At 45.2% G+C, this 13,111-nt stretch overlaps 1 protein-coding gene across 1 annotated transcript in view; it reads right to left on the reverse strand.

Moving 5' to 3' along the window:
• Window positions 1-10,774, reverse strand: part of Nek7 (NIMA related kinase 7) — a 135,155-nt gene extending 124,381 nt beyond the window's left edge. Inside the window, exon 1 of the mRNA XM_005348444.2 lies at window positions 10,592-10,774. The gene's annotated coding sequence lies outside the window, so the exon portion shown is untranslated. The remainder of the gene's footprint in view (window positions 1-10,591) is intronic.
• Between the last annotated feature and the right edge of the window lie 2,337 nt (window positions 10,775-13,111).

The raw sequence follows: 13,111 nt of genomic DNA on the forward strand, positions 1-13,111 counted from the left end.
CATGCGGCCCAATGGCAGGCACCTCCTCACAGTCCTGTCTGACTAACACGCGGCCCAATGGCAGGCACCTCCTCACTCTAAGCTCTCTTCCTCATGCCTCCAATGTACCTGATCACCAAGTCAGTTAGGGACTCTTCCTCACAGCAAACCCCAGTCTGATCTACCTAATCCGAGTTCCTCTCAAAGGTGCCACTAGAGATATTTTAGAACTCACATACAAAGTGCTTGCTTCCTGTCAAGGTGCCCGAATGTCCTGACAAGGAACACTCCTGACACGATTCTCGCCTGTTTCACATGGTACACTCTCCCCCACCCACCCACCCATTGAACATGCAGAAACCTGTGCCTGGCATCCACCCTAACCTTCCCTGAAACCAGTTGCTCAATTATTCCAGACATTTGGTCTCTCACTGCTAGAACTTGCCCAAGCCCCCTGCTGCTTCCAGTCTCTGGAAAGCAGGTGTCTGCCATTCCCTAATGGCCAGTTCTGACAAGAAGGGTACTAGGCTCTGGAGGAACACAAATATGTATAGGACATGATTCACACCTTCTGGAAACCGATATTCCCACATCACAATGGGGGGGGGGGGTCAGCTTATCAACGATGAGAGAGAAAGCGCCAGAGGCTGAGAGGCAAAGAAACAATTACTTCTTCACAATTTTCTGTCTAATATGGAACAGGGCTTTAAACGATGAGGATGACTTTGATAACTGAGCTCGAGTAGGTTAGGTGTGGAAAGAGGCATAAAAACAGTGAGAGCGGAAAGACCGAGCAATGAGGAAGAAAAGCATGAATCAGTTCAAACAATGAAGTTTAAGTTGTCAGGCATGATTAAGACAAGGGAGTACAGAAATAAAACCAACAAGAGAGGTCAGTATAGGTGGAATCAGACACCCCATTGAAAACAGGTGAGTCCGGCAATAATATACAATATTAATGGTTAATTTACTCTCGTTTTCTATACAGAAAGCTGAAGTATGAGTAGAAAGCTGGGAATTGGCTTCGATCTAGAGCCTAACCCTACAGAGTCGATGTGCAATCTAGATATGACAGTGGGGACACCAAGCAAAGTCCCATCGTGAGAGCTGGCAAAGAAGCTTAGCAGCTCCAGGTAGAGCAGGAGCAGGTTCTCTGGGCCAGGCATTAACTAAAGTCCTCCATCCTTCTATAAACAATCAGCAGAAATAGGTACTGCCTAGCAGCTTTTATTTCTACAATAAATAATCAAGCCCGTGTAAATCTAAATGTTTTGTCTGCCACCATAATTCCAAACCAGAGGAACGCTAACCAACCAGGACACACACTACACGCCTACAGTTTCAGAATAATCCCCAGTAATCGGGCTGACCAAGCAGCAGATAACTTACTCACCTATCTTGCTTTCTCTTATTTTTTGAGCCGTTCCCTCCCTGTTCATGGTCTCTTTTCTTTCCTAGCTCACACCAATGGTTCTGTCTCTGTACCCATCCCTCCCAAATGCCACTCCTGCCTGGGATTTTCTTTCTCCCTTCTGTTATGGCCCTTTCCTTAAATGTCATCAGTTCAGTGCACACTCAGCTACACACCTACGAGCTAAATTTCTCGGGAATAGAAGAATAAGAAGAAAAGGGGGGGAAAAAACAGAAACAAAGGCAATGTCATTACAGAACCATCTGAAAGACGCTGGGAGGCTCCAAAGGCCTGTCTGTCCCTGGCAAATAGGGCTTCAGAAAAGCTCACCGTTATTTGAAACTGACTTTAGCAGCAAACTCTGCAACAAACTGGCTCATCTTCTGAATGTTCTCAAAATATGTATGCAAAACACCCTGCATCGTTTTCAAGAAAGAAAATGCAGAACTTCTACCACCCTGATCATGATCACCGACCTCGTGGAGAGCCCCAGAATGAGGGCTTGCACAGTGAAAGATCATGGTCCAGACACAGAGGGGCTGGCACTCCGTAACTGGCTCTCTGTACTGTACTCACTATAGCATTGTTAGCTCAGTTTCTTCATGTATACATCGGTCCACACCCATTCTATCAATGCTCTCCCCGAGGCCAGAGAACTGAACTCCACGGCTATTCAGTTAGCTTATATTGTCAAACTCTGCATTTGGCATTTGAAGATACAAAAATGAACCTGGACTTCTCATAGAGCATCAGGGCAAGGGATGGGAATAGAGTAGTAAACAAAAACAAAAACAAAAAAACAGAGCTGTAGTATCATAAAGTAACTATTTAAAACAGAAATCACTGAGCAGCTTTCAAATGACCAAACAGACGTTCTCAGACAAAGAAACGTTTGTATGCAAAGTCTCACGTCTACAGACAGGGAGGAAGTCTGAAGGAACACAAGTACCAGTCACATGTTATCAGAGCACCAAGTGGAAATACAGCAGTCATGGAAAAAGGGGAGAAGGCGTGAGCAATGCATCCTAATGTTCCTGAACGCTTTCCAGTATGGCCAGGGAGTCAAGACAGAAAACCCCTGTGTAATGAGGTGAGAAAATGCAGGTAGGTCTCCAGCCCAGGGAGCTAGAGGCAAAAACCCTGCATGACAAAGCAAAGGAAGTTTGCTGTTATGCAAAAAAAAGAAAAAGAAAAAAGAACAAGGCAATCTGGGAGCAAGGAAAGCGGTAAGCTTCCACAGTGCACTCCAACACTGGAACAATGCCACAGAAAGACAGAGCAACACACAGCATAAGCAGCACGCTAGCAGGGGGTTAGGTAACATGCAGCTAAGGCTGAAGGGTTGGCTCATTTCTCTCACCTTACCTGAAACAAAATGTTCCTCTGTTTTTTTCAGCTGTCATTTAGAAATATTGATCTTCCTTATTTAGTGATTCTAGTTAGTTCCTAACAGGGATTTCAAAACACGTATCCATATTCTGAGCTGAGATGTTGTTTACATATGCTCAGAGAGTCTGGTTGCTAGAAGAAAGCAACGCTGAGATACTGCAAACCCCTGTTGGAAATGATATGTACAATAGGAAAGGCCCTCTACACACACACACACACACACAGTAAAGCAGAAGGAAAAAATGCTACAACAGAGCACTCTCTGGGGGTGGCCTGAGGGACCCCTGCTTGAGTCACGGGCATGATGTATTGACAACACAAGTTTCCAGCACAGAATAGCCCTTCCAATGCCAAAACTCATGATCATCAAATCAGAATTTCTTACACAGGCACTCTAAGGACGGAAGCTTCAGAAAACAATCTTGAAAAGCCATAGAAATTTTTCAATGTATACAGTATTTTAGATGTACGAATGGATAAAACTATTTAAAGAAATCACAAAATCCCCTAGTGTTGGTCTGATCCATTTCTACTCAGCAAGAGGAACTTTTACCACACGGGGAGCACAGACAATGAATAAACCCAAGTCAATTTCTAAGAGCAAATCACTTCTCAAGAGGTAAAGGTAACTGAGGAACTGTTTGGTGTCTGAATCACAGAAGAAAAGGCACCAGAAGGTCTAAAGGATCAGTGGATATATTAAACTTTCAATATAGTAAATAGTAATGCCTGAAGTTTACTAAGAAAGGTATGAGATCAGTGTGGGAAGGACGACAATCCATGACTACCCAGGAACACTAACTTTTCCTGTCCTTCCCACTACTGTAAGTATGGACACTCCCCTAGGACAAGCCTCCATCCCGACCATTTCTTTTCCTTTAAACCTATTCAAAGTAAAGACGGAACACCAAGCTTTAATGTTTCTCTTCTTTGCTGCAACAGAAATACTTCACAAGGTCACACCTTAGCATTCTGCTGACGGAATGAACTGCTCAAGGTTTTAACGTGGGTGCTGGAAAAGGGACAGTGTTACCTGTCTATCAGCAAATCTTAAGAGCCACCAACAAAACACAACGTGTTTGGTCATTCAAGGGAAGTGAAAAGCACACAGTGCATATTGTCAGAAGCTGTGAAACTTACACACTTCAGCACTATTAGAAAACACAGAAGAAACAAAAGCCTAAGTTGTCTATCAGGAGACATGGGATCCAGTGCGACATAGATGAGCAAGCCTGTATCTCTGAGTTCTAGTTGATCCCCACATTCAATGCGAAGTCTAATCCAGACTTCGTCAGCCTCCAGCTACTTCGGAAAAGACATGATTTAGTAAGTTAGACATTTCAAGTCCCCTTGGGGAAACAATAGGATAATAATGGGAAATGGAAAGCTTGGTTCTGGAACATTCACTGTACTGTTTCAGAAGAATACCATTCCTATTATAAATGTATAAAACAATGCCCATCTTTATCTCTAAGACGCAGCCCTTCCACAAGCTTAAAATCTGCCATTACGGACAAAAACATCAGCAGTTTCAGAATTCTTCATACAGCAAAGAATCTCCTGAGGAGCACAGATGTGGTCACATAATTTTAAGCGCACAAACTAGAGGTAAAGTGTGTCCCAGGCTGAGGTCCTTTGAAGAGACCCTGAGAGGACAAAGCATAAAGCCCTAAGAGAGAAGTCTAAGTCACAGTGGAGACACCAGGGTGTTGGAAATGCCAGGAACATAACAGCGTCTACAGAGGAAAGCAGCAGGCACCATGTAGACTCAAGCCCAGATAAATCATGGGTATTGCAAAGGGCAGAGCCAGACAAGAAAGAGGGTCTATCTCAACCCATGTGTGTGTGCTGAGAAGCTGCCACCAAGGGCCCCAGGCACTGGCTAAGGAGCAGCAGAATCTGTTGTATGTTCTCTAGGTTTCTCTTGGAGCCTTTCCTTGCTATGCCCTATGCCTCCCATTTTGAATGACATTGACTTTGTGCTACTGTATATTGAATGTATATGACTTGGATTTTTCATTTTACAGGTACTCATAGCTAAAACGCTGGGCTTTTAAACAATGTTGGACCTGTTAAGACTCAGTTAGACTGAATACATTCATTTTGTATTGTGAGACAGCCATTCACCTATGGATGTCAGAGCAGAACGCTACAGCTTGAATGTGAAACGCCCGCCACAGGCTAGTGTGTCTGAACACTTCCTCTCCAGTCAGTGTTGCTAGCTGGGGAGACTGGATCCTCGTGACATCGAGTGTACCAAGGAGAAGTATGTCACTTGGAGAGGAAGGGTACCTTCAGAGTTAAAGCCTGGCCCTGCTGCGGGGCCCACATCTGTTTCCTACACCACCAAGCTATGAACAAGCTTTATCACACACTCCTACCACCAGAGCCAAGTCTCCCATCACAGTGACTCCTCTGACATAAAGGGCTGTACCCTCTGTGACTGTGAGCCAAAATAAACCTCTCAAGCTTAAAAAAAGTGATTGGACGTAAAGATAGGACCATTAAGATGTCTTTATATGACAAGACACAGATATAGATATAAAAGTGACATTACCAAGTGACAGAGGCAGATTAGAGTGATATTTTGTTAATCAAGTAAAGAAAAAGTCTGCTACCAATACTGGAGAGATAAAAAGAAAAAAAAAAAACAAACGCAGTGCACACTTTCCTGAGCCATCTAGTAGTGTGTACAGCAGCCCTAAGAAACTCACATTTGATTCCACTTCTGGGAAGGGAATGGGGAGGGTATGGTTCCGAGGCACCCAGAGTATAACTTCCTCCTTATTGCAGCTCCACTACCAAAAACTCATTAAAATGCTATCTCAAATTATAATATGGGAATAACAGAGCAAAGGGAAAAATTCAGGAGAGAAAGCCGTAAGTGCTGAATAGTGAGCCGTCTATTTCCGACAGGGCTGGGCCATGGTGGATGATAGAACCTGTCAGCATGAGTATCCGCCCACTGTTTCCCTCCCCCGGAAGCTCCATGAATAGAGACATGGATGAAATGAAACCCCCACTCAGTGACCCTACTATTCTGCCCTTACAAAGATGTTTCATTTGCTATTCAAAGCAAGCTGATGTGAGCTGAAAAAGCTATCGTCGGAACAAACTAAAATCATTCAACGGTGACAAGGTGACAAACCAGGGCGTTGTACCTGGATTCTTCACGTCGTTGTAAACACAGCAAAAAAGAATACACATACAGGAAGGGCAAATAAAGATGTTACCTGTAGCTGACGGCAACTGGCCACAAGCTCTGAAATGTCCCTATTTCCACCCGGCCTCCCTGAGGACTTATGGAGTCAAATTCCTGCTAGGATGAAGAAGTTCTACTGTGTGATTTGTAAGGTGTTTCATTTTCCACTGCATTCCACTGCTTCTCAGGGGCTGCACCCCAGCCAGCCTGAAACTCATTCTGTGAGCAGGAGGAGGCCTTACTTGTCCCCACGGCCACTCGCTCCTTGACCACAGGCCCTCAGTTAGTTTTCCTTTTTCACTAGGAAGACTAAGTCCACTTGGCTTTCCTTTGTTTTTGCAGGGGGAGGCACTGTTTGTTCTGTTTTCTTTTGTGGCTGATGTAGTTGTTGTTTGAGATACTGTGCAGTCTAAGCTGCATTAGAACTCCCAACACTCTGCCTCAACTTACCGACATGTGGTACTATTCTCAATTTTTCCACTTTAAAAAGGAGAAGGAAAAAAAAAGAGGCTTACTAAATCACATATGCCTCAAATTCCCTCTAATGGGAGCAGGCAATCCAGTAAGTTAAAATAAAAACTAATTGATGAAACACATCAATTCACTCCAGTTAGCAATGTCACTAGTTAAAAATAGAGACAAATGACCAGTATCGGCTCCTGCCTTCGTTTGCTAAAGAGGAAGCAGGAAACAGCACACACTCACATGCTCCTACATCACAGGATGGGCCTGGGGTCCCCCAGAGGCAAAGGCTGTCTAAACATAACTGTAGAGACAGACCTCCCTTTCCCTCCCCAGGCTTCTCTTTCTGTTTGGCCCCTGCATCTCTGTCTCCTCCTGCAGATTATTTTCTCTCTCAAATCTTGTCTATATCTGCTGGGGTCTAGTAAACACTTTTACCCCAGCACCGTTATTCTTCCCAACAGGACAGTAACCTTAGTGGCTCATCAGTTTATGAACACCAACAAGCAAACTTTGGGAATGCACAGTGGCCATTATTCTAGGGAATTCATTAGAATTCTCACACAGACTCAAAGAATAAAAACATTGACAGGGCACTGTTGTCAGAAACTCAATGGCTTAGAACTCATGTGTAGGCCTTTGATGTTATCTTCCACATAAATAAAGTTTTATTGGAACACAGCTATGACCACGTATATGTGTATTGTCTGTAGCCGTAAAGGCAGGAGCTCCAGCAGATAACACTTATTACCGGACTGTTTAGAGTTTGTGAATCGCCGCCGGTGCAAAGGCAGCTGGGGCTTGAAAGCAGCCCTTAGCTACTGTCCACTCAGCAGCTGTGGCAATGTACAAAAAGGACTATTTCCATTTAATCAGAGAAAACACACTTCTGTAGATTTCTACAAGCCAGTGCATTTTTCTCATTTGTACACTGTCTGCATAATACTGTGGTTAGTTATTCACTCCAGTACAGCTCAGCCTATTAGGGTATAGACACAGTATGACATGGTGGTTTTTAAATAAAGGTTTTTAAAAAATCATGTATCCTGCTCAAAAGAGGAAAGAATGCTGCTAATAATCTGTCTGCATTCCCACCACTCACCAAAAACATGAACTATAAGTTGATTTCTTTAGAAGCAGAAAATATTTTGAGAAATAGGCAACACCATAGGGATAATCACACTATGGACTGACAAATGGCAAAGCTGTAGTTTAGAAGTTTTACAGCTCATAAGTTGTGCAAATCTAAAAACTCTAAACCAAGAATAGTAACTCATGCCTATAATCTCAACCCTTGGGATGCTGAGACAGGAGTATGTCATGAGTTTGAGGCCACCCTGGGCTGATTACATAGGCAGTTCCAGGCCAGCAAAGGATACCAACTGAGACCCTATGTCAAGGAGAAAACAATTAAATTGTAAACTTCCTTTATATTCCGCAAATGCATATGCTTGGTTATAATCCTATAACCAAATGTTATTCCACCTATAATCTCCATGGATAAAAAAAATGCAAGAGAAAGAATAAAACTGAAACAAGTTCAAAAGTATAAAGAAATGTTTCTTAGAAAACGTTGCTGTATTTGGAGAAATGCAGATAAACATCAACTCAGAGTAAATAGTTCGCACCCATTTCATTCAGGCATCTTCAGAACTATAGTTAAGTTTGGACTACATTGCAGTTTAGATTATGAAGTGAAGTATCTGCCCACACAATACTCAAATATCTGAAAAGACACTTAGGTGAAACTGGGAACAGATACCCTACACATTCTTATAATAACAAAATCTATTTCTTAAAAACATCAGTTTTTGGGTTTTTGTTTTTTGGGTTTTTTTTTTTTTTGGTTTGGGGGTTTTTTTGTTTGTTTGTTTTTTGGGTTTTTTTTTGGGGGGGGGGTTGTAAATGTTACTTAATGTTTATAGTTAGGCAGGGTTAAAAGGCTTCCACTGCGATCACCAGAAGCCCAGAAGTGGGAGAGGCGTCCTGGCAGCACTTATCTTTATGGAGTATAACTGCTCTGCACTTGAGCTTATTCGAAACTGGTTTTTCATTTAGTAAGGAAAGGCATGCCAGCCCTGCGGCCTCTGCTCCCCTCCTCCGCTACAGTGCAGCCATCCTACCAGCGGCGTCTTCCTTCTGTTTTACTACTGGAGAGAAATCTTCTAGGTGTCCAGCCAAGAAAGCGTGTTTGTGGGAAAGGAGTGACGTGAGACAGGTATTAACCGGATAAAATAACTTGAGTTCAGATTACAAAATGGGTCTGTCTGTCTGGAAATGCAGTCTTGACTTCTTAAACTCCTGGTTGTCTTAACGGTAGCAAGACTGCCACCCTGCCCTGCCATGAGAGTGTCTACCGAGTTTTCTTCTGGCAGTTCTTGGTTTTCAGTTTCATATGATCTCGGGGTAAAGCCCCAGGCAGTCACCGACTATATTTAATTTGCTGACCAGGTTCGTTTCTTATCTACTATGGTTTCGGTGGAAGGGCTGACTTCAAGCTGAGCCCGAATCTTGAAAGGTAACAAAAGGTGCAAAGGAAACCAGAGCCCCCTCCCACTATTTTTATGCCCTGATTTCACAAGACTGAGCCTCGGCCCTTCTTTCCACAGGCCCACATCCTCAGAAACTTGGCCTCCTCTTCCAGCCCAGAGCAGCAATAGGAAGTACCCGCCCTCCTGGGCTCGGGCCGGGTGTCCTCGCCGTCCATTGGCTGTGGTGGCTGTCAGTGCTCTGAAGGGCGGGGTCTTCCACCTTAGAGCGGAATCTGAGGACTGCGTGGTCACTGGGTCCCGGATTCCCCTCCACTCCACCCCAGTGTCCCTTCTCCTTTCTCCACAGGCCCCCCTCATCCCCGACACACACACACACATTCCACCACCATCCACTTTATCGCCCCTCTAAGAAGTAAACTTTTTCCAAACGTCCAACATCCCCCCCACCTCCGCCCCAGCCAAAGCAGAGGATGCAACGGTTTGGGATGTAAAAACAAATTATGGATGGTATCTCTCCAAGTGTAAAATTAAATAACTGTGAAATGAAAATAACTACTTAGGTTGAATGCCAACTGACTCAAGTGCACAGGCCGTCACCAAATACTGCGGCCATGAATACCAACAAGAAATGCTACAAAAAGTAATGAAGGCGTAACTGCCTTTTAATTCACCGTTTTCAGAGCTTGTCCTGTTGTCTCAAACATATTATAGATGTTTGAGTGTGGGTACTAAACCTCTCTTGGATCACATCAACATCCCATCGTCCAGCAGAGAACAGACTCATAATACACACAGTTCTATAAAGCAACCTATCAAAGCGCACCGTCGTGAACGGCTGTAGGTAACGTGCCCACTGGAAACTGCAGATTCCTTAGAGGAGAAACTAAACTGTGGTCCTAACAATACTCCACAAACTAGGACCTCTAATTGTCTTTAATTACAACTTTTAAGACCAGCAATCTCAAAAAGAAAAAAAAAAAGTCATTTCATCTCTAGACTGTCTTTTCTATATTCGGTTTCATCACCAGGCTTGTAAAGGCACAAACATATTTACTCTAAAGTAAATATATTCTTAGCATTTAGCTAGGGCAGAGGCTATGAGAGTACAAAACGAGTCCATAAAAGCATCTGCTGTGGGGCTTCCAGGGCCTCCAGCACTAGGCGGAGGCAGCCGGCATTGCTCAGCAACACCCCCACTGCCCTCTAACTTCACCAAGGCCCACTTTGGGACTTAGCTCATACATAGCTGCATCCCAGTCCGGGACCGGTCCCGATCGGTTCCCGATCCTGCTGTCTGGCCACCCCGACTCTCAGGTCGGTGAACTTCACTTTTCTAAACTAGGCTGCAGCCGAATCGGTTGAACCAATCCGCGAGCGGTAAATAGCCACGGTGACCAATGAGCTCGGCCCGGAGGCGGGTCTTCGCTGGAGTTCCTCCTGTCTGAGCTGGGAGACCTGTTGCCGCCGCCACCACCGCAGCGGAGCTTCCCGGGGGTCGCGGCGCCTGGGAGCAGAACTCCCACCGCCAGTGGCCTGCACCGCCCTCCGCCAGCTGCAGGCGACCCGGCCCGACCTTGGAGGCACTCGAGCCCGAGGCTCCAAGAGGCCCACCCGCTCCCAGCACCGGCCCCACCCGGCCGGGCCGTGCAGACTCACCGGGACGCCGGGACAGCTCTGTCCACGCGGGCTGCAGTGCTGCAGGCTGCGGGATCCCGGACCGATCTCCTCTGCCCGCGCCGCTGCAGGCGCCGGCTCCCACCCCGCTCGGCCGGCGCTTACCACTGCGAGCCTAGCGGCGGCCCATCCTCCCGACTCCGCTCCTCCTCCCGCGGCCGCGGCTGTCAGGAGGGTAAACATCCCGGCATCCCCGAGGAGAGGGCGGGCCGCCGCAGGCCCCTCCCCGCGCCCGCACCCTACTCCGGAACCCACGCCGCCGCTTTCCAGTGAACTGGGGTGTGCCTCGCTTATGGCGGTCGGCCCCTGCCTCCAGATCACCGTCTTTGGATCCCATTCTCTTGGACCAAGTGGTTTAAGCTGCCTCTACACCGTGTCAGTGCAGGGACACGAGAGTTTTCCCGGAGTCTGGCTAAGCAAACCTTGACTTGAACGTCCCAGCATTGGGAATGCCTTTCAGGACGCTTCCAAAAGTTGAACTACCTGGTACGACATACAGAATCTTTGAGATACGGCCATACTTACAAAGTGAAAGTACGGAAATATTACATTACATAAATATATTATACACGTCATGTTTGCAATACGGGTCTACCTCTAGCACGTGGAGCTGCTGAAAAAGCAATGCTTTGATTTCTATGTTTCACTAAGCAGACTTGAACTACTGGGGCAGCCAGCTAGGAGGCAGTGTAGAGTCTGTCATGCCTGGATTCTGGTCTCTGAGAGGCCGGCCTCTCAGTAGTAATGCCTGTCCTTAGAGTGTTTTTGAGAGCAGAACCTAGCTAGACATTCGGTATCACCTAGGTCTTTCTCTGGTTTCATTCCCCTGCCAAAGAGAGTAGGACCAAAAACTGGATTATAGCTCAAATATGTTTAAACAAAGAATTAGGATTTAGCTAGATGGTTCAAGAGGTAAAGGCGTTTTCTACCAAGACTGGCAATCTGAATTTGATTCCCAGGATTCGCATGATGGCAGAGAACTGACTCCCCGAAAGTTGATTTCTGACAGACACTGCAGTGTGGCACACATACTACAAGAGTGTGTGTGTGGCGGGGGGGGGGGTATGACTAGAAAAAAAGTTTTGCAAACTTTAATTTTAGAAAGAAAATTAAGATTCCGAGATGAGACGTTGGTGAAAGTGGCTGAAACCGCACAAATGTGTCTGTCAGGTGGAGTTCTGAAATGAGGGCTCGGTGTTACACCTACATTCAGGAGCCCTATTTTTATAGAACTTCAGTGAGAAAGTAAAAAATTACCCAATGTCTTTCATATCAGATGGCAAGTCATAGAGAAATAAACTCGGGGGCGGGGTGCCACTCTACATATGCTTTTCTGGGAAAGCCACTAGGCAATTGAGCACAGGCCTGTAGAAGTAAGAAGTCATGTGACTGTCAGGAGATAGAATGTTTAACAAAGAAAATGCAGAGTTACCATGTGTGGAAGTGGGTTTGTCATGCTGGAGAAACAGGCAGGAAGTCAATGCATGCAGAATCCAATGAGCAAGGGAGAGTAGCTGATGAGATCAGAGGGGGCGGAGACCAGAAAAGGGATAGGTGTTGAGTGAAATGGAAAGCCATTACAGGGGGAAGTGTATATTTTGTGGCGAATACACTGCAGAATGGAGCAACTAGTAGTTGAGAAAAGGTAACAATAGTCCCTGAAAAATATGAGTCCGGCTTGGTTAAACCAGGGTGCTAGCGGACCTCAGGGATATCTCCATTAACTGACCAACAAGATTTGCTCTCATGTTGAATGTGGTGTGTGAGGGGGAGACAGGATGGGACCAGGGTGTTGGCATTTAAACCGTATCATATGGTCATGTCACACCTAATCGGTCACAGGAACAATGTCACTTGAGTTGCCATAGCTTGAAGAAAAATTGACACCTTCAAGGTAAAATTCCACATGAGGACAGATGCATGGTTTAAACTTGCACTTACTATGTTTGATGTTAGCATTTTAAAAAATGTAGGTTGATAGGTGGCTTGTACAATAGCCCACTTAAACAACTACAGACTAAATAGTCCGCTGCTGAGCAAATACTATACTTATTGAACACTGTATGATGGTCAAATTGGGCAAATATTAGCTCAAGCATCCTTAGTAGCTACAAAAATTTTGTCTAGAGAGACTCCCTTTGGTGTTGTATGATATCCAAAGAATTAAAATAATTTACCATGCCCTGTTTTTTTTTTTTTTTTTTTTTTTTGCCTGAAAAGGCTTCATAGCTACAGATAAATAGTATTCAGTGTTTCAGGACTTGGAAGAGGGTCAAAAGAGAAGATATTATACTTTTCTTTCTAAATTCATATCGCTTTTGTTGTGGGTAGGCAAGGTTATTCCCAGCCACCAGCACCAGGCCCCTGGCCTGGAGCAAACGCTAATGGAAAATCAGAGGAGATTGCCCACGGAGGCTGCTCTGGTCCAGGACCCTAAAGAGCAAGAGGCAGCTCTAACTGCTTTTCCATTCATTTCTCCTCTGAGCTTGCTCCCAAAATGCT

The sequence above is a fragment of the Microtus ochrogaster genome, chromosome 6, assembly GCF_000317375.1.
Source record: "Microtus ochrogaster isolate Prairie Vole_2 chromosome 6, MicOch1.0, whole genome shotgun sequence".
In the NCBI taxonomy this organism is placed as follows: domain Eukaryota; kingdom Metazoa; phylum Chordata; class Mammalia; order Rodentia; family Cricetidae; genus Microtus; species Microtus ochrogaster.